The 20,251-nt window shown below is 45.3% G+C and overlaps 1 pseudogene; it reads right to left on the bottom strand.

Moving 5' to 3' along the window:
- The window catches only part of LOC149362252 (monocarboxylate transporter 13-like), a 28,516-nt pseudogene extending 9,450 nt beyond the window's left edge, over positions 1-19,066 (bottom strand).
- Between the last annotated feature and the right edge of the window lie 1,185 nt (positions 19,067-20,251).

The following is a 20,251-nucleotide window of genomic DNA, read 5'->3' as shown; positions in this document are numbered from 1 at the left end:
CTGCGCAAAAATTTCTTGAATCATTTCTTTCGACTTAAGAACTGCTATCTCAATGCATCTATTTCTCCTGAAACAACACTCTGCTAAAGCTGTGGTCAGTAAAATAAAGCAGCCTTTTAAGAAAGCTTTTTCTAGTTCTTTCGAATAAACCATTAACTGTCAAATAGTGATAGGAGGTCTTGAAAAAAACAAAAACCCGGGAATTTCGGAAAAAAGATTATTTGTATGGTTTTTTTCTCGAGAAGTGAAAGACAAGAAAAACAACCAGACATGATCTAGAAGGCTTGTAAATGGGGCATTCAATATTTTCTTCCAGTGTGCGTTGAAATAGAGATGGGATGTTTGGCCGGAAAAATTAAATTTAAAAAAATGCGCTCATTAATACTTAAGTTTTATTTCCTTTCTGCGGTGACAGCCTGATTGAATGCCCCGGCTCCTTGATATAGCTACAATAGAGAACCAGATCGAGGGTTTCGCATCGCTTCCGTTCCAATATATTCTAGGGTTGAGCCGCATAAACAGCGCGAAACTAGGACGTGAAAAGGAAGGGCACAAAGTATGAGATTTGACCTCCAAATTTTTTTTTTGTCTTTTACGGGGTTGAGGTACGATTTATATACACACAGCGTACATATGTGTGTACATAATTCGGGCCTCAGCAAGAAGTACACTTCTGGTAGGCAGCGCTGGTGTTGTTGTATGCCCTTCTTGAGTCCTGTTTTGACGCTGCTTATGTGGCATGAAGAACCGACTCGCTCAACAAGCTCCAATTCTGGAGTTCAGCTGATCATTACACTATGTTTACCTGTCAGCAGTAAAGAAGGCAAACGATTAATGTTGCGCTGTTCTTTTCTACATGGAGATGGGGCTATGGCCGGCGAACATCCTAAAAGTGATTTTTTACATCTACTTCTTGGGTGCCACGTACATATACCTAAATAATTTGCTTCCGCAAACAAAACAACCAACTTATGGAACATTCTGGTCTTGGCAACATTGCACTACCTGCTATTTCTTATATCTCAGAAAACGTTCATACTCACAGAGTGTCAAGCGTAGTGATGTGAAACAAAGTACGATTACATCTGAATAGTCGCTTTCATTGCAACGAGAGTGCTTTATATTTTAAATATTTTTGCTGGTGATTGCCCCATCACTCTCTCTTCCTCAGCCGGCGAAACCCGCCCGCTTAGGGACTGCAATTCACGGTAGCTCGAATGTAAGGCTTCGAAGCTGGAAGGCTTCAACCCGGTATCTGCTCTTAGCAACAAACTTGTCCCACAGCTGTATATTGTTTGTGTGAACTGTTCATCGACAGTCCCCTGGCACACTGGTGCAGTCTCCTCAATAGAGGTTTCTAAAAAGTGCACTGATCAACTTCTCTGTGAGGTTCATTCTTTTTCTTGCTGCTGTCAGTGTTCGACAACAATCTCCCGAAACAAGCTGCCTTCTGAAGCGATGTAACCAGACATGATCCTTAAAACACCTCCGGGTAGAGACTGAACAGATGACCCTCCAGTGGCTACTTCTGGCACTTTACTGTTGCTCTGCATACTTTTTCTTTGCCGTCACCATGGGTGGCAGTGAATTATAAAGCATCCACCATCGGTAGCCCATGCCAGCAAGTGACAGCCTTTAGGGCGGCAAAGCACCAAACAATATTGCATATGTGCAACAAGAATTCATAAAAGTATTCTAGGAGCCAGACTTAGAGCGAACCCGGGTAGAAATCACCTGCATATTCTTGTTTTTAGTATCGCTCCAATTTTTCACTAATGCCGGAAAGAAACTTATTCTTTCCTCATTGATTTATCGAATTCTTTCATTCTGGAAATTTTACAGCTCTATTGTGAAGCAGTATAATAAAATTGTTGGGCTGCTGTGCCCCTTATGATACCGCCATTATTGTGACATAACATTTGCGCTCGCTAAAATATATCTGGCACCAAGTAGAGAGCATGTCCTGCTCTTAAACAATTAGGCATGTAAATGGAACAAGGAACCTATATAGTGGCTAAGTGTAGTTGGCTACCAACGTGAAAATGCGAGCTCAAATTTGAACTGTCTTGCCGCTTGATAGCTGTTGCGAGACAAGTACTGTATCCTTTATCTGTGAATATTTTCACATGTAACCAAAATGCAAGAGTTACTCAATCCATCGATTCAAATATATATTTAGATAGTAGATAGGAATAAAATCTAGCACTAAGCACAATACTCGGCAGCTACCGAAAAGTTCATGTAACAGCGACAATGAAGTAAGAATTCTCCACCCGGTTGAGACTTCTTCGCTCTACAGGTGTCCCTGCGTGGCTGACAGGAAAACAAAGAAGCTAGGCAAATATAGCCATTAATCCTACTCCTTGCGCATGCACGAGACTTGAACCTGAAGCGTAAGCCCTACTTTAGTCAGAGCAGATATTTACACCTATAGCTTTCTCACACAACTGTGGCAGCGCTGATTGGATGCTTTGGTTAAATATTTACTTCTCTGTGCGCAGCTGTAGATGCTAGAGCCACGGATTAAGGCTATTAACCATTGTAAAAAAAGGAGAAATATGAACACCGACTGAGATATTGCCAGTGCCTTTTAAGATATTTCTTTTGCATGCAAAATCAAACAAGGCTTATGATGTACAACACGTTCTGAGGCGAGTAGGGGAATAGCTTGAGTACAAGAAGCTGACAAGAAGAAGCACAATGCTATGCTACGGGCCCTTTTTTGGAGCATTCAGCGCTTCTCAGTCAGTTTCATCCGGCAGTTACTGCAACAGAACGCTTTTCTATTTTTGATACGCATTCGAACCGACAGGCGCCGGTCATTTTTCCTGGTTCCCCTAAGAAACACCCAGTGAATAAAAGCTTGATTAAAGAGGTAATCCGCTCACCCACAAATGGAGCCTTGCCCATGAGCGCTGGACCGCAAATGGCTCCCATGCAGCTGTACCCGACAGCCAGTCGCTCTAGGCCAAGGTAATGAGCCATGAGGACGCTCTGCATGGTAATCCCGCAGCCCAAGAACAACGCAATGCAAAGGCATGAAGTCAGCACTGCCCCATAGGAACGAGTGAAGGGAAGTGATGCCACGGCCACGCCCAGAAGCAGATAGTTGAGCATCATAAGTGTTGAGGGCCGCAGGTACTTCCGGTCTGTCAAGATGGGAAGGAGGACCCTTCCCACGAGGTCCGTTATTGATGCGTAGGGAATGAGTGTTACGGCGTCATCCACGGACATGTCCTTGTCCATTGCAAGATCCACAACAGTGGAGAAGAATATGTCGTAGTTGTAACAAAACCCGAGCCAAGTGCACACGAGCACATAGAACATGAGTGATTTGACCACTGCGGAGATATTTTGTAGCACAGTTTGAGGGGCCGAGGTTTCTGGCCTCACTATGGTAACCGGCTCGATGGCGAACAGTGATGGCCGTCGTGCTGCTATAGAGTGTTTTCTCCGGGTAATTCCCCTCTGAACCCAGGGTGGCTCTCGGAACGCGAGGCTTAGGGCGAACATGTTCATGAGGATTGCTCCGAAAAGAAGCAGGCTTCTGCGGAAGTCGTACGTGTTCCTTAAGAAGAGCAGCAGTTGCGGGAAGAAGAGGCCAGAGACGGTGGACCCGGCGAACATTATGCCGCTCGCAGCGCCCCGGTACTTGTCGAAGTACATTGTGACGATGATCTGAAGCATCGTAATGACGACGCCTAAGCCAAAACCTGCGCATAGAAAAGAGATGCATAACCCGTTTAGGTGCCTTCCAACATTTCGATTGAAAACGGATACTTATCTGCCTAAACAGTGTACCAAGGCATCAAAAAAAGCCAATTGACTAGTTTTACAACGCAGAACACAAATGGTTATATTTTTACACGTACGTACAAAAATTATTGCAAGGTCAAATTGTCTAGAACTTTGAATATCGAACTATCTATCCCCCTGTGCCCCTTGGTTTTTGTGGCTGCTGGCTTCTCTCATATCTATCGGAATGTGTCTGATAAACGCAAGAAGGATTCTAGAATGACCTCTTTTCGAATATAAATATGTTGCTGGAAGTTGAGAAAACCAGAAAAAAAATATTAATAATAGGGAAACCTGCCTGCATCAAAATCGCGGAAGACGTGCCACAAGCTAAACGCTCTTCGAAATATTATCTCCGGCGTTCGCTACTTGCCATGAAAAGCACCCTATTTGCGATACAGCGAAGAATAGATTTGCCTGACACAAACACATCACATGCCACGGTGGTGGCTCAGTGATTACGGCGCTCGGCTGCTGCCCCGAAAGACACGGGTTCGATCCCGGTCACGGCGGCGGAATTTCGATGGAGGCGAAATTCTAGATGCCCATGTACTGTGCGATGTCGGTGCACACAGAGGCGGTCAGAATTTCCTGAGCCCTTCACTATGGCGTTCTTTACTGCCTGAGTCGGTTTGTGACGTTAAACCCCAATAAACCAACAAACCAAACAAACACATCACTGCAGCGCGCAGCACACCTTTAAAACTGCTGCCAATTCTTTATGTGCTCTGTAGAGGGCACAGCGAATAAAAGGGATAATAAGCCATGGCAGAATCATGGGCTCCAAGATGAAATGCCCAGGCCAGTTGGTCAGACATAATTCTTAGTGAACCAGTCAAACTGTACAAGGCCAAAAGGAGTAGACAGGACGATACACAACGCTGAACCAGGCATTAGGGATTTCCACAAAGCGTTTGCGCTGAGAAGTATTAACCGCGATAGTTATATGAGACACGACGAAGAAACGCACAAAAAGAAAATGTCTTCGTCTTCTCCCGCTGTACCGCCTTGGTTCCTACCTGCCATCGGAAACGCTTCGTGCAAATCGCGAGGGACTGTTAAGCGCTGTTCCTCGTCCCGTCTCCTCATTCTGCCCGCTTACCGTTGCGCTGCTTCACTAAGAGACAAACCTATGATGCTGCCATGCAAGCATTTGAACTTTGCGTGACGATGTTTTAATCAGTCATGTTTTTGAAGTAACCATGATTGATTCTGTAAGCACATTGGTAGCTGCGCCACCCTTTGTAAGGGAAGAATTTCTTGTGTAAAATTTTTTAAATGGTAAATGTATGGTCGCACACACTGCTTTGAACTTTCGCTTGTTGCCCTCTCCACGACTTCGGCACAATTCAGCAGACGAAAAAAAAGACAGAGGCTAGAAAACAAAACAAGCCTCGGAAGCTTTTTTACGCTAGAGCTAATGCTGAAATAACCGCATTACTCATTCATAATCATCCGATAATATTTTTTTTTCACGCAGCGTCAGCCGCAGCCTTATTTCCCGTACGTACCAGCTCATCAGGTTCCAAAAGGCTATTCAGATCCCACTTTGAAGAGGTAATCATCAAGCACTTCGAAATATTAAACCTACATCAGCCTGATCCAAAGTCATCATCATCATTATCAGCGTAACTACGCCCACTGCAGGGTAAAGGCATCACCAATGTCTCTTCAATTAACCCTGTATTTCGCCAGTTGCGGCCACCGTACCACCAAAAGATTCTTAACCTCATCCGCCCACCTAACATTCTGCCACCTCCTGCTACGCTTGCCATCTCTAGCAATCCACTTCGTTATCCTTAAGGACTAGCGGTTACCTTGCCTTCGCATTACATGCCCTGCCCATGCCCATTTCTTACTCTTGAGTGAGTTCCAAGAATGGTATAGAAGAATTAATATCACTACCCGTGTTCTGATACGATCCTTACCATCCGCTCATTTTCTCCACATTTCCGGTCCAACAAGAATACAACCTTCTATTGCGTGCTATTAGTTAATTTTACTGCTAATACAAGAGTCTTCATTTTATCCATTGCATTAGCCCTGATTTATGCAAAGATGCCGTATTATTTCAGTGAGTGTATATTTTCTTGGGTTAGCGTCTGTGGTACTGGAAGCACAATGCATGCCGAAATTGAGAGTAGCATGCCTGGTCGATTCACGAAGTACCTGTGGTAATACATATCCTGGCGGATGGGGCGAAAGTTTGTTCTCAGAGATCCAATGTGGCATATGTCGCTTTTGGACCACTTTTTCGCTGTCACACGTGAAACCTCCGGCCAGCCTAAGTACAATGCTGGGAATTCCGCGCCTGTCTCCGTTTGCTGCTGCTCTGATAAGCGTGTTTTCCTCTCCCCTGCGATTCCGTTCCATACGTTGTGGCTCTAGAAAGTTTTACGCTTTTTCCAGGTGAATGCGTGCATTGTTCAGGCGTCACCAGATCTCCTATTGCCGCTCAACTACGTTCTTGGTCGCTCGCTCACATGTTTATAGCCTTAAAGAGCACCTCTTACCCGCCCTTTAGTGGGTTTAGCGGCGTCCCTCACGGTCGGCCACGGTGTATGCGGCAGAGTGAACGAGCAGCCCAGTGGAGCCTGAAGGAGAGCGAACGTCGAGCGCAGGCGAGGATAGAAGGGAAGAAAGCGCGAATAATAAAGCGCAGGAAGAGGGTAAGGCGGCAGCCAGACGACGGGCTCCTCTACAGTGACTGGCTTAGAGATGGTGATCTAGTAGCGCGCGTCGTCGCCGCTTCACTCTAGGAGAGGATCAGCGGCGGCCGACCGCTTTTGCGCGGACCAAGCCGAAGACCAAAGCTGCCTGATTTCGCCATTGCGCGCTCCGTATGCCATGCCGTCCCCTGAGGCTCAAACGCAGCATCAGGTGCGCTGAAAAACTGCATTACCAAGAAGCGTAATCGTCAACCATTTTTTTTTTTTTCAAGTCTCGCGTGCTTGTGGCTATGAGGCTACTGCATCGGAATGTGGCTTGTATATTTCAGGATTCTCATACGTTCCTTGTCTCCTTGTCATCAGGTAATTGTCGGATTTCAGCGGGTGCTTGTCGTTTAACTCCTCGTCGTGATACGCGCATTGCCCTGAGCGGAAGGTTACGACAAGAACAAACCTTTCTTCAATAATACGGCCATTCAGCGAGACCCAGGGTGGCGCTTGTTCTCGAGGGTTTAGTCTTGGCGCTGTTAACATAGTTGCTTTAGCAGACAAAGTAAAGTAATTTTATTTAAAATCTGAAATCTATGCTTTACGGGCCTGACTGAAACTAAAAGGTGCATTATATTCGTTGCCAAAGACAGTTGCACAGGCACCAAAGCAAGGAATGGTGCACTGCTTTGCCTTAGCCTGAAACAAAAACGATCACATGATGCATGGAAAGGTGTACGCAGCGTGAGCAATCCATACCGTGCATGACTCCCAGTGTTACAGCGAGCCATGCGATGTCAGGTGCGAAGGCTGCTGCTATCACGCCCACGGATGCCAAAGCAGATCCCGCTATGAGAACAGGAACCGTAGTGAAGACTTCGCTGAGCGGACCCGCCACCAGGCCTGCGATAAGATGCAGGATGGGCAGGTATTCATCAATACACCTTTAGACAATGTGTGGTCCTTACGTATTGGATGGTGTGGTAGATTGACGTCCGAAAAGTAAAACCTGTCACATTTTTTCCCCAACACTGTTTATTCAAAATTTATGAGATTCACAAAGAATATATAACTTATAGAATGTATAACTTCGCGCTACCTGCTAACCAGAGCACGCATGCCGTCTTTGCACGAGGTTGTTTTTATTCTAATACAGCCGTGTCATCAGAGCACTAATGACACTCTCGTAGGTCTGAAATCTGGATGCGCAAACATCTTTTAGAGACCCGACAATGTGACAATCAAATAGTGCCAAGTCAAGACTCTAAAAAGTATGGATCAAGCCAAATTACGGAGCAAACACTTCTTTTGTTTGGAAAAAACAAAAAAGGGCACAAGCCAGCTATGCCAATTCCTTCAACTGGTATAGTGGCGCCATCTGTGTGATGGAGGGGAAAGTGGCATGACATGCGCGGGATGCATTTTGCAAGTGTGTCAAATTTTTGCGTATTATCTTTTTCAGAAATGCAGAGAAAAAAATGAAGAGCACTTCTTTTTAGACACTCCAATATGTAGCTTCAACCACTGCGTTGGCTGCGTAGCGGTGGCTTTGGCGTCCGGCTTGATCCCGAGGTCACTGGTTCGATTCCGGCCTTGGCGGCCCTGTCTAGACGGATGCAGTCATGGGTAGAAAGTAATAGGATACTCGGAGAACAGAACGGGCTCAGAAGAGGTAGGCGCCTACATGATAGCCTGTTCGTGCCTACTCAATGCATAGAAATAGCTAAGGCGGAAAACAGACCTTTCCTGGACATAAGCAGTGCATACGACAACGTGAACATTGAACTCCTGTGGAACATATTAAAAGATGAAGGTGTCGGTCATAAGGTGACTGATTTTCTACAAGAAATATAGCGAAATAATAAAGTTGAAATTAGATGGCAAGCGATAAAAAGAACGACACCTGTAGAGGTACTGAAAGGATTAAGGCAAGGTTGTCCTCTATCACCGCTGCTATTCATGTTTGATGTGGTAAATATGGAAAGAAGGCTACAAGGAAGTAATCTAAGTTATAACCTGTCGTACAAATTAGGCGGAAATGTCGTTGAGCAACGGCTCCTGGCTTTAATCTTTGAGAACGATATTGTACTGCTAGCAGATAGCCAAGAAAATTTGCGAACTCTGGTTATTGTTGTGGAGACGAAAGAGACGGTCTAGGTTTCAGTGTTTCCGCAACTGAATCAGGTGCGATGATTTTTAACGATACAACTCATCAGGTGCTTACATGGCCATGAAATATTCAGAATGATCGTATACAAATATCTTGCGATAGGGGTGAACGAAGGGCCGATATGCACGGAAAAGCACGAACAGTCTTTTAAGGCGAAAGGGCGAAGAGATGCCGGGGTAATGAAACATACAGCATTATTGGGGTACAAAAAATACGAAGTTCTGAGAGGTATTTGGAAAGTAATAATGTTCCCGGCCTTACTCCGGCGAATGCGATTTTGTGCCTAAGGGCAGAAGTTCAGTCGAGATTAGAAGTAACTCAGAGAGCTGTTGGAAGATTAGCACTAGGTGCCCACGGCAAAACCACAAATGAGGCAGTACAGGGGGATATGGGTTGGGCATCGTTGGAAGCACAGGAAGCTCAGAGTAAAATACTATACGAATAACAGGTGGACTGCTAAGGTATGTAAATATTTATACAGAAGGAGTGTTGACTCACAGTGGCGGAAAAGAACTAGGAAACTAACCAGTAAGGATGCCGAACACGAAAGGTTAAAAATGCGGAAGGCAAAAATTGGATGAATTCAATAGAAAAGATGCAGTGTAGAACTATATCGATATTGCAAAAGCCAGATCAGGAATTAATGGTTCTATGATAACTCAAGAGGCAGTGCCCTACACTTTGAAGCTAGATTGGGGTGTCTTAGAACGCGCAGCTACAAAAAGAAATTTAACGAAGCAGATGCCACTTGTGCTATGTGTGGTAGATCTGTAGAAAGAATTCAGCACCTCCAACTCAAATGCGGTGCTATCCATATGAATATCGATGCAGGCACAGTTACTCTTCCTGAGGCCCTAGAGTGGAAGTTAGCAAAAAGCGATTGGAAGATTAGTGGCTCAAAAGCAGAGGGGTGACATAAGGTTAGAATTCTAGCAAACCGTATTGAAAGAAAATGGCGAATTTTAACAATTTACAGCACAGTTAAACAAAAACATAGAAAACAAAGCCGAGCACGGTGGCAACTGCCACCAACCCGTTTCAAAGGGGACGCTCCTATGTTCCATCCATCCATCCCGGTGAACTACAAACATTTCCTTGTGTCCTGGTGGTCTAAATAAATCCGGAGCCCTCCCCTACGACGTCCCGCATAGCTCACATGTCACTACGGGAATCTAAAGCTCAAAATTTACCAATTTATATAGGGCTTAACATAAGAAGCTGTTCATGGGCAATGGAAACGCTATATTGGAGGACTCCGGATAAATTTTGATCACCTCCGTTTTCGTAATCAGCTGAATTGACCTAGCACAGCAGACTCGTGTATTTAGCCTACGCTGAAAAATATGGCCTCCGCGGCCGGTATTCCACGCCATATTGACTAAGCCACTGCTTTCACGGACGTTACGGATGTGTAACAACAGTACATTCGTGCACTGGAAGAATGGAAAGATAAAGATGACTCCAGTTCATCTGACGCACAGATTGTCTGATAACGTCAGCAGCAACCACAGCCATTCAACATGGCAGACAATTGAGCGAGTTGTTACAAAGGTACATCAGTGCATATGCTACAGCGATACACAACGGTCCGGCAAGTTGGTTGTTTGCTAGGGCTTGAATTTTGCCACAATGAACAGCGATTGAAGTCCATCCAGATCAACGCCCTTCCTAATTAACCTCAACTTAGCGTTGTCCTCCGCCAGATGCTACCGCAGCATCCTCGCAAATCTCTTAGCCCCATATTTTTATCTCACATTGCAGCCGATTGCAATTTTGGTGCGCTAGGACTCAACACCGAATTCACGGGTTTTGCTGTTGTCATTCCGGTCCTTCTGAGGCCTAGGCGCCGCAGTGGGCAGGTGGCAGCCTGCTCCCCGGGTTGTGAGAAGCCGTTTGTCTCTCTGGTCCTTCTGTGAGGCGGTCCACCACGGTGGAAAGGAGGCGCCCAGCCCAGGATGCAAACAAAGATAAACAATGCAAGGAAAATGGCCACACAGTGCCAGAGCATCTAATTCGCATTCGCTCTAATTACGTAAATCGAGCGTCACTTCTTTTTCCGTCTTGCGGAATCCACTCTGCAGCGCCGTGTTGTGGGTTTGTGTTATCTCCCCTTTTGTCCGCCGTCCTGGTTTTGCGCTACTCTTATGTTATGGATCAGTACCGACTTGCCCAAATTTCCACCCTGGCCACTCTGCTACCCTGGAGGAACAGTGGCCGCCTCTTATCTATGTCACAAGCCGCGGCAATGTTGATTTCCCCTTTATGACTTCTGCTAGGATTTCAATGGCTCCTCTCTGTTACAGAACACACGCTGTCCGGTCCTCTTCCTATCCCTTAACTCTTTGGCTAAAAATTTATTTTTCCTGCAGCATCGCGCTTGACTCAGTTCAATTTCAAAACCTCCTTTTATTACCCCTTCTATCCAGTGGACCCAAATTATTCTTCACGGTGGTAATAAAAGATTTTCGTTAGTAATTCACATCGGGAGCTTACAGTAATCAGATATACAGAAGTAGAGAGCGCTCAGTTGTAAGCCTCACCAAAAATGAGTCTTCATGTGGCATGCTTATTTGGATGTTAAGAGGTTAAACCTGAATAGAAAATTGCGTGAAATGTCTCCACAACATAGCCACCTCGTTAAACAACTTCTCTCACTGCGACTCCAAACGCCAAGAGGCTCAGTGTCTCTAAGCCATCCCTGTATATGAAAGGCCGAATCATACTTCCAGTGTGATGGTGTGAGTATTATTGCACTGCTGTGGTTGAGCTGGCTACTGGGACCGCAAAAGGGGGCTTAAAGAATTAATATCCAGTCAAAACCACACTACAATTAGATAATTTAGGCAAAACAGAAACGAAATAAATTGATAACGGAAGGAAAAAAACGAACCTCACTAGTAAATTAACCAACAAATTTTGCAATAGAAGCTTGTCCCTTAAAGCTACAAGCCGCTTGTGGAAGTCAAAATTTTTGGCCATGTGAAGGGAAGTCTCCTAAAGGCATATTTTTTTAAGTGAAGTGCAGTATTTGGCGCAGAAATCTGAGAAGTCACGTTAAGCTCGCTGTGCAAACCGCAAGATGATTTTGGCGTAGGCTGTTTGCCGTACTTGACTTCCTTCGATGTTTTTTCAAGCGTTTTCCTCCCACTTCCACAACACGTGCATGTAGTGCCTGAAAGAACTGCATGACAATGATTTCAAATTTGACTTACATTCCCTCTTGAACTACCCTTCAATTGAGTCTCGGAGACCATATGTGCTAACGCACTCTGGCGCCAGCACTACCAATGCCCCTGCTAGCAAACCATTGCATGTTAAGCCGACGGCCGCCAAGAAACATGAGTAACCTTGGCCTGGCTGTTTTAACTCGAACAACTTGATTGCCATCATTGCCCAGATATTCCACGTTTGCATATCTAGGAGCTTACGTTCATCGAACGTGGGCTGGTCCTAGTAAGCTTCTCCGATCTCCTCTATCGAAAATAAAATGAACTTGTGCCCAAATTTCTAAACTGTTTCGCAAACAAATAACATCAGGCTAGAAGCACTCCGGAACCGCACTGTTAGTAGCGCACACTTACTTATAACAGCAGCGATACATGTCTATTAGAGTTTTCTTCATTGCCGGCCTACTCAGGAGCCTTTGAGGAAGTTTATTGGCGCTTCTGCCGCGTCAATATCAACACACGTCCTCATCGTCAACGCATTTGAAGCTGCTGGAGCTGTCGAAGGGTCTGTGCTGTTCACTGTTTCAGCATTTCTCTAAAGGCACCGCATCGGTTAGGTGTGCTTGTATACACGCTGTGATTAAAAAGCGTTCTACGCAGATGCCATGTTTCAGCCACAGCTTTATGGGAATGCTTGGCGGCCCTACAGCCCATGGCCTACAGCTTTATGGGCCTACAGCACAGCAGAACTGGAGACCAGCCAGATGACACCGTTTATGCGAGCTGTCGGTAGGTAGCCGACGACCACTCTTGATTCCATGCTGTAAAACCCCATCAATGAATACCACCTCGGCAGCTACCTTCAGCGCGCAGATACCCGACAACTTGCACGTCTAGCGATCGAATAGGAGCAGCGAACTGACGCCAGACGCTACAACGTACCACAACGCGAATCGGAATACAAACGAGGTGATAGTGTTTGGGTCTGAACACCAATTCGCCACCCATGACTTAACGAAAAATATTTAAGGCCGTTATTCTGGCCTTGTTTTCCGCCTTTCTTTTCGTTGTAAAAAATCGGCCCTATGCTTATTTACCAGGCCAGTAATTCCTCAATGCATTGCGATGTTTATTTGTTCATGAGCAAAGACGCCTGCAAGCTTCTTTTTTCAGTTTGTTTCTGATTAGAGATGCTACAATTATTTTTCTAGAATACTTGGTGCCATGCACAACGGAGCCTACGTTGTTTATTCGTTCGAGATTGACGCTAGTGATTCCCACGCTTTACCTCCAAAGTTCTTAGTCTGTTTTAAATTAAGCCGCCTAATAGTGGCGGTGATTGTGTTCTCTTACAGCCGCCGAGAACGCTAGTTGCTGTAGCCAACGCCGTGTTGTTTACTGCTTTATGGGCTCAAGTCAATCCAATATAGAGATTGTTTTGGAAGCCTTCTACTGCAAAACTCTAGTTTGGGCGAGTTTGTTCATGCTGAAAGAAAAACTGGTAATGGCGCAAGAAACAATTACATGAAAGGCACACAGGAGACCGGCACACAAAAGACAAGATGGCGTCAGTCCTGTCTCTTGTGTGCCTTCCGTGTCCTCGTTTCTTGCGCCGTGACCAACTTTTTCTTTCTGTTGTCATCCAAACTCGCGGACTGCTGTCATCCACCACGTGACAATGTTAAAGCTAATAAGGCGAGAAAATATTCGTTTAAGATATGTTATTAAATAAAACCAATTGCTGTCATCGCAGACTGTTTCGCCATGGACGGAAAGAAAGTGCTGCGAGGTTTCTTGCACTATCTGTCCTAAAGATTTGAGAGGGGTATACAAGCGCTGAGAGAGAAGGCCTCTCGGCAGCACACGTCCAAACGCCACTGGTTACCGCCGCATTTCCTATACCTGCAGTTTATTTTCAGCCTCAACGTGGTCCCTAGACCGCAGCAGCGCACATCCGACACTCGTCGGAGCATAGTTTCCCGTTAGGTGAACGTCGACCGCTTCAATTGGTCCTTGTCTGAGGCAGCTGCCACTTTTTCCTGGCCGCACTGCTTGCGACGAGCGCCGTAAATGAAGAGAGAAACCCCGTGTACCACTCAAAATGCAGAATTTTATGCTCAGGAGTGTAGACTGCGATACTTACGGCGGAACTTGGAGCAATGCAAAAATTTGATACAATTATTACCGACGAGAAAGTAACCTCCTAAGCTAAAGCAAAGAATCAACAACCGCTGATGATCAAGAATCAAACATTTATAAACTCGACTCCTAGACAGTTCACTTGCTTGCTGCAGCGGCATAGTTTGGCTAAGCATGAGGACCTCCTTGCTTGCCCGTCACTAAAAGCGGTTCCTTACCTTAGGGATAAGCTGTCTGAATGAGAGAAATTTATTGTATTGTTCATTTACTGAAAAAAGGGTATAACTTACCATAGCTGTTGCCTCATGATGTTAAGAATAACAGCCTCTATGATTAAGCCGCCTAAATGAACCAACTTCACAGTGGACCTCCTTTCGTCTGATCCTTTGCGAGCTTAGTTGGTAATTTATGTGGCACGGTTCGTAGAGAACAAAGCACTGCATTTGAAGTCTGTATGATTAAATAAGTTTATGGACATGTTTCCACCCGGAGCTTTCGCGAAATCATCAACGGTCGCAGCCTGGATGACTATGTAGGAAATACCGCCGGGTCTACCTTGTTACCGCCTTTTCTCGCAAGCTAAGCTTTGTTTTTGGAGTGTCTTCTTGTTGGTCCACCCGTGACTGCATTGTTATCATGTACCGCAAAGCTCTTCGGTCGAATCATTGTCATGTCCGTCCGGCTCTCTGAAAGTCCATTATCCTCCGTCCTGCCGCTACAACGTACACCAATATACACGTCTTGTAACGATTAAAAACATCTTAATGACCGAAAAACTTTCATAATAGTAAATGATTACGACTAATTATTGGCGAATAGTTACACCTTTAACTCGACACCAATTCTTGAGGCACTTCTGCAGCGGACATGCTTAGGTACGTGATGATGAATGACTATACCCCTTAATTTATCCCTTTATGTATCGTTACTGGGCAATGCGGAGGGTTGTCATACCTTTCCCTGCCAACGAACGTCGAATCTGAGAAACTGCACGTTATCACCAACAAATCTAACGCGAACAAAAGAACGGGCATGCCTACACAGAAACATAAGCACATGAGCTCCTAAAGAGGAACCACCCAATCAGCAAAGGGAAACGGCCCAATATTAAAAACGTACTGCCAAAGGCTGGTCCCACAAAGACCAGAGTAAAGCCAACTACGTGCAATATCGGGCCTATTACCCGTGCTTCCTGGGTAGAAGCGAGGTTGATTAACGCGCATAAGGGACAGTCTTAGCGCCTTCCAATTGAAACTAACCTGCTCTTGCCATGAGTTTCACTCAGCCCAATCTTCTCAGTTTGTTGAACTCGTTTGAATAATCTAGTTCGCATTTTCTTTCTTGCTCATTAGTGTCAGAGAAATTAAAAATTACTTGAAGCTCACAGTGAAGCCAAGAGACACGTTAAAAGCAGGAATTTGTGCTATGGGTGATTTTAACAGCTCTGCTATCGTATCTTTTAGCTTTCATCGCAAAATATGGCGGAAACTGTAAAAGGGCTGTTATTTCACCCCAAAACCAAGTGAAAAATGTTGAAGAGAAGCCTCAGGCTGCTTAGCCAACGTTTAGGGAAGCGGATGTCTTGGTCTGTGCAAAGCGTTTGTCATTGGTGAGGTAAGAGGGCTTTCGCTCAAAGAAGCAATCACCAGTGATGGGAAAGAGGGTGGGAAGCGGGAAGTGGGACGCGGGGTGGGACGGGGAGCGCGAACATGTAAAAGAGTCGTTCAGGCAGGGACAGGCAGCAGTCGTTCAGGCAAAGAGGATTAGATGGGTCTAATACTTTTTAGAACAGTTTTGAAGTAGGCACTGCCTATCACACCTGCCTTCCCACATCAAAACCTCCTCCTCCTCTCTGGTGCTTCCTCGCCGAAATGAAGACCCTCTTTGACGCCTGCCATTGATGCACGCTTGGCCCAGACGAAAGCAAGCCTTCTTGCCTAAATCTCGGTTGAGAGAACTTAGGCTCCGCCCTCAGTCCTTGTGTACTTTGTTTTGTGTTGTCAATAATTCCATCTTCCTGCCTTTTCTTTATCATCGACAAGCGTCTTATCTGTTACATGCTCCTTCAAGCTGCCCGCCGTGTCGAAACAGTCGTACTCACCTCCGCAATCAATCAGGGAGCCGATGAGGCTAACCGGCCAAGAGGCGAGGCCGTGATCGACGTTCATTTCGTCCATGATGCCGATGTACAGGTAACCTGAAGACCGGCTCGACGCTGACTCCATGATTGTCATGAAGAAGGCTAGCACAACAACACCCCAGCACTTGTCTACACCCGACGTACTGCCGTCACCCTTTGTCCGCAGTACGCCTGCACTTGCTTTGGGGGCCTCTTTGCTTTCACAGAGCACAGTTTTCTTTCCGGATTGTCCAACACAGATGGGGGGCCGTGGTCCATTCTCAGGAGGCCCTGGACCATCGCTGTCCGTGGTAGGCATTCGATGTCTCGAGTGCAGTCGCAGAGGTCGATGGTGTGGAGTGCGGAATGTTGCCTTGACCCTATAGCAATGAGAAAATAACTTCATTCGTACGAGCAGGCTTTTAAGCTTGCAAAAAAAGCAGTTCTACAAGCGAACAAATCATTAGGTAAGGCGGAACACAATGTGAAATTTGCAATCCAGTTTGCCCCATTTAGTGCCGCAGATTTAAAACATTTTTCGTTTTAGACCGTTACCTCGTCTTAGATCCTTCCTCAGTTTTGCACCATCGGCGCCCTAAGACCACCTGCCAAGGTTGCCAGGTGGCAGTGACAGGTAGGGGAGAGGAGGGCAAGTGAAAATAGGAGAGGGTGGGAGGCCACGGTCGCCGATCCCAATCTATGGGTGGGGAAAGTGGATAGCGTGTACAGCGTGCCAAGCTGTTTGCGGCGGAAAGGCGTGATGAACGACACGCCGCACCGCCACCCCAGTGGCGGCGGCGTTGCCTCTCACGGCAAACATTGGAGCGAACTAGGACGCTGCTGCCCGCGTATTATTACTGCGATACATGACTTGTAAATTCTTGCCTCGAACGTTTAATTACCAGGTGCAATTTATTTTCGTGGCCTCTGAATGTTATCGGTTGCTTAAATATATAATTATTGCCGGGTCAGGAAAAAAAAGTTCTGATGCACCTGTCCTGAAGTGCTTTCTTTTCGTTGCACAATTGACAAAAAATAAATGCAAATTTATTTTTCTCATTGTTACGTTTCGTTTCCCTCTGGATGTAGATATATTGTGTGAAAGACGGAGGCGTGATAGCAGTGATTTCCCGCTGTACTTGTTTTCGACATCCCATGAATTGGCCCACACTACACGGTGGTGATGTTTCCATCCCCGTCAATGAGAAATTAAACTGCTGTATACTGCCAGAGCTAGCTGTAACATTGCTGATGCTGAAGTTGTCTCAGTGCGTGCTAAAAACGATGGCCCATTGGGCCAGGTGATGCATTGTTAGCAGTACAAAAAAGTGATCAGAAAGTCTGCTCATGTTCTAGAGGTAACCAGAAGGTGGCATAAACTATTTTATAGAATATCTGGACTTGCCTCATGCTAAGCAGCAATGATGCCCTCTAAGTAGCACCTTTGACATGTACAGGGTGTCCCAGCTAACTTGGACCAAGATTTTGAAAAAGCCTGAGCCTTCTTCAGAACGAAATCGCGTGGATGTTGTTATGGTTTATCTATAGTTACAGTGCCGTTTTTTGCTTGCCCTACTTCAATAATTAGTCTAAATAAACAAATTAACACTTTAAATATAGCCTGAAACGTTCAGGCGTAAATATAAGAAAGTTGCGGAGCTCCACAAATATTGTACAACCCATGCACTTTCAACGAGATCGACTTTGCGTGGCCGTTTCTGTTCAAGAAAAACGAGAGCCCACGGACTTTTAAAAATACCACTTGACAGCGCGCTCCACGCGCCCGAGTGCACCGCGATTACAGCGCTTTCCTCCGTGATCTGAAATGACATCACTCGCTTCGCGTCTTTCGTGCTTCTCAAGACAGAGTTTCGCGTTGTGATTGGTTCCAAGATAAGCACCTTTGGGATCGGGTGGCAGTTGAACGAAATCGCGGCTTCCGTTTTTTTAGCGTAATTCATACGATGTTGTCAAGCTTGTTATAATGCGTCTTTGCTTGTTGGGGTCCTGCTCTCAAATTCTAACTTATGAGATTGTCATTGTTCCTCCGCGTACAGTCGCGGACAGAATAATGTGGACCATTAATATAATATGGACCAGAGGCAATTATTTGAAACAAAAAGCGCTTTCGTTCATGTAACTGTACTAGTGATATAATACAGCATTTTTTTTTTGCGCAACGGGAACACAACACAATACAGACGACAACACGGGCGCTTACTCCAACTGTTTAATCCTCTTAACCCTCTTAAATGACTAGTGATCTGTGGACATCACTACGCCCACAATATGGGCTGTCTTCTGACAATGAACTGGTCTACAGCATTACTTACCAAGGCACTTAGTTCATCGGTGTGAGTCCTCTTAATCCATCCATTGAACTCCTTAAATATAATCACAGCGCTCGCGCAGATTTGCCAAGCTTTTAAGCAGAGACATCTTCCTATTCTATATGTTGGTTCAATTTCTCACTCTGAGATATCTATATTGTCTGGCCTGAAGAGCAGCACGTGCTGTGAATATTAGGACATGTCAAACAAGCGACAGATGTTGCTGTGCCCCCATTGGAATATATTTTAGTGGGAAAGCCCTACTCCGATGCGTAAACCAGGAACAAGACCTTGCGATGTTTGTGAGTTTGTGCCAAGTATATTGCCATGTTTGTGGGTTTCTGCCAAGACAAATAAATAAAAAGAAACAAAGAAATATTGAGGCGACTGGGAGTCAAACCCGTGGCGGCGCGAACACATCAGCTTCGCTTGCCACTGCTCGAGAGTCCGAGACTATCGCCGCAGGTTTTTTTTCTTTACTACATGGGAATGAATCCGGCTGAGCTACAAATGCTTTACGTAAACATATACTACTTGTCTCCCACCGTTTTCGCGTACAGGCGGAGTGCAATGCGAGATACATGATGATGTGTGTCTGCATAGCGCAACAATATGCGTCTAGTGTATCACCGGAGCAGAGCACGCCTCACGTTGAACTGCAGCACACTCTCGCACTTCGCAATGCGCATCGTTGTCTTCATCAACTTCCATCTGCGGCGCCAAGCCATTATTGTTATCGTCCATACAATTATGCTTTAGGTAGTTTATAGAATTAGGCCAAAAGTATGTCGTTTTTTTCAGTACTGCATAGAAGCTGCCAGTTTTCAGCTAATCACGCGAATTGCAAATGCACAGTTCATCAGTGAAAGGAAAGTGAACATGAGCTCGCAAATAACCGATCACTTAGCATCCTGCTAGTAGTCGTAAATTATTTACGCAGCTCATGTTAACACTATTTGCAAAATGTTTAGAGAATTACGACCTTACTCACGATACGGCACGTTTAATATTTGTGCACAAAACATGAGAAATGGGAGAAGTGCAATTTACTCGGTATTATAGCTTTACTTGTTATTATTTTACGTGTTATTGTTACGCGTTAGGTAGACCCTAAGATATAATTCTTTGGTTGACAATTTTTATGTTTTCAATTTCATGAAAGAAGATTCTAAACACATATATATTTTTCCCCGCCGCGGTTGCTCAGTGGTTACGGCGCTCGGCTACTGACCGAAAGACGCGGGTTCGATCCGGGCCGCGGCGGCCGAATTTTGACGGAGGCGAAATTCTTGAGGCCCGTGTACTGTGCGATGTCAGTGCACGTTAAAGAACCCCAGGTGGTAGAAATTTCCGGAGCCCTTCACTACGGCGTCCCTCATAGCCTGAGTCGCTTTGGGACGTTAAACCCCCGTAAAGCAAACCAAACTATTATATTTTTTTATTTCTTACGCACTGAAAACAGCACTAAGCCTAAGGCTATGTAACTTCTGTGCCATAAAATATAGCAAGACTCTCATTGTAGGGTTAGAGAAATAAGGTCAACAAAACTCGTTCTACTTCCTCACAAGCAATTCGTATCGAACAAGTTCGAACACGAGAATTCATTAAGCGGTGCCGTTATCAATTTTACAAAAGTGTTTGACCGGATTAACGAGAATAACTTTCTTAATAAACTAAAGGTACATGAAATCAAAGAAATATAGCTTCATCTAAGTCCTATATGTCGTCCCGATGACAGTACACTCGAATTGTTGCCTATAGCTAAACGAAAGGCAAGTTCAAAGCCCTGTTCCGCAAGCCATAATTTTAAAGCCACTCCTTCCTAACTTCTATTAAAAGACTAGCACTGATTCAACTGCTCACCATCTATGCTA

This window comes from Amblyomma mixtum, chromosome 2, assembly GCF_055824585.1.
Source record: "Amblyomma mixtum isolate Tamu chromosome 2, ASM5582458v1, whole genome shotgun sequence".
NCBI classification, from domain to species: Eukaryota; Metazoa; Arthropoda; class Arachnida; order Ixodida; family Ixodidae; genus Amblyomma; species Amblyomma mixtum.
This window is presented reverse-complemented; position numbering and strand designations above follow the sequence as displayed.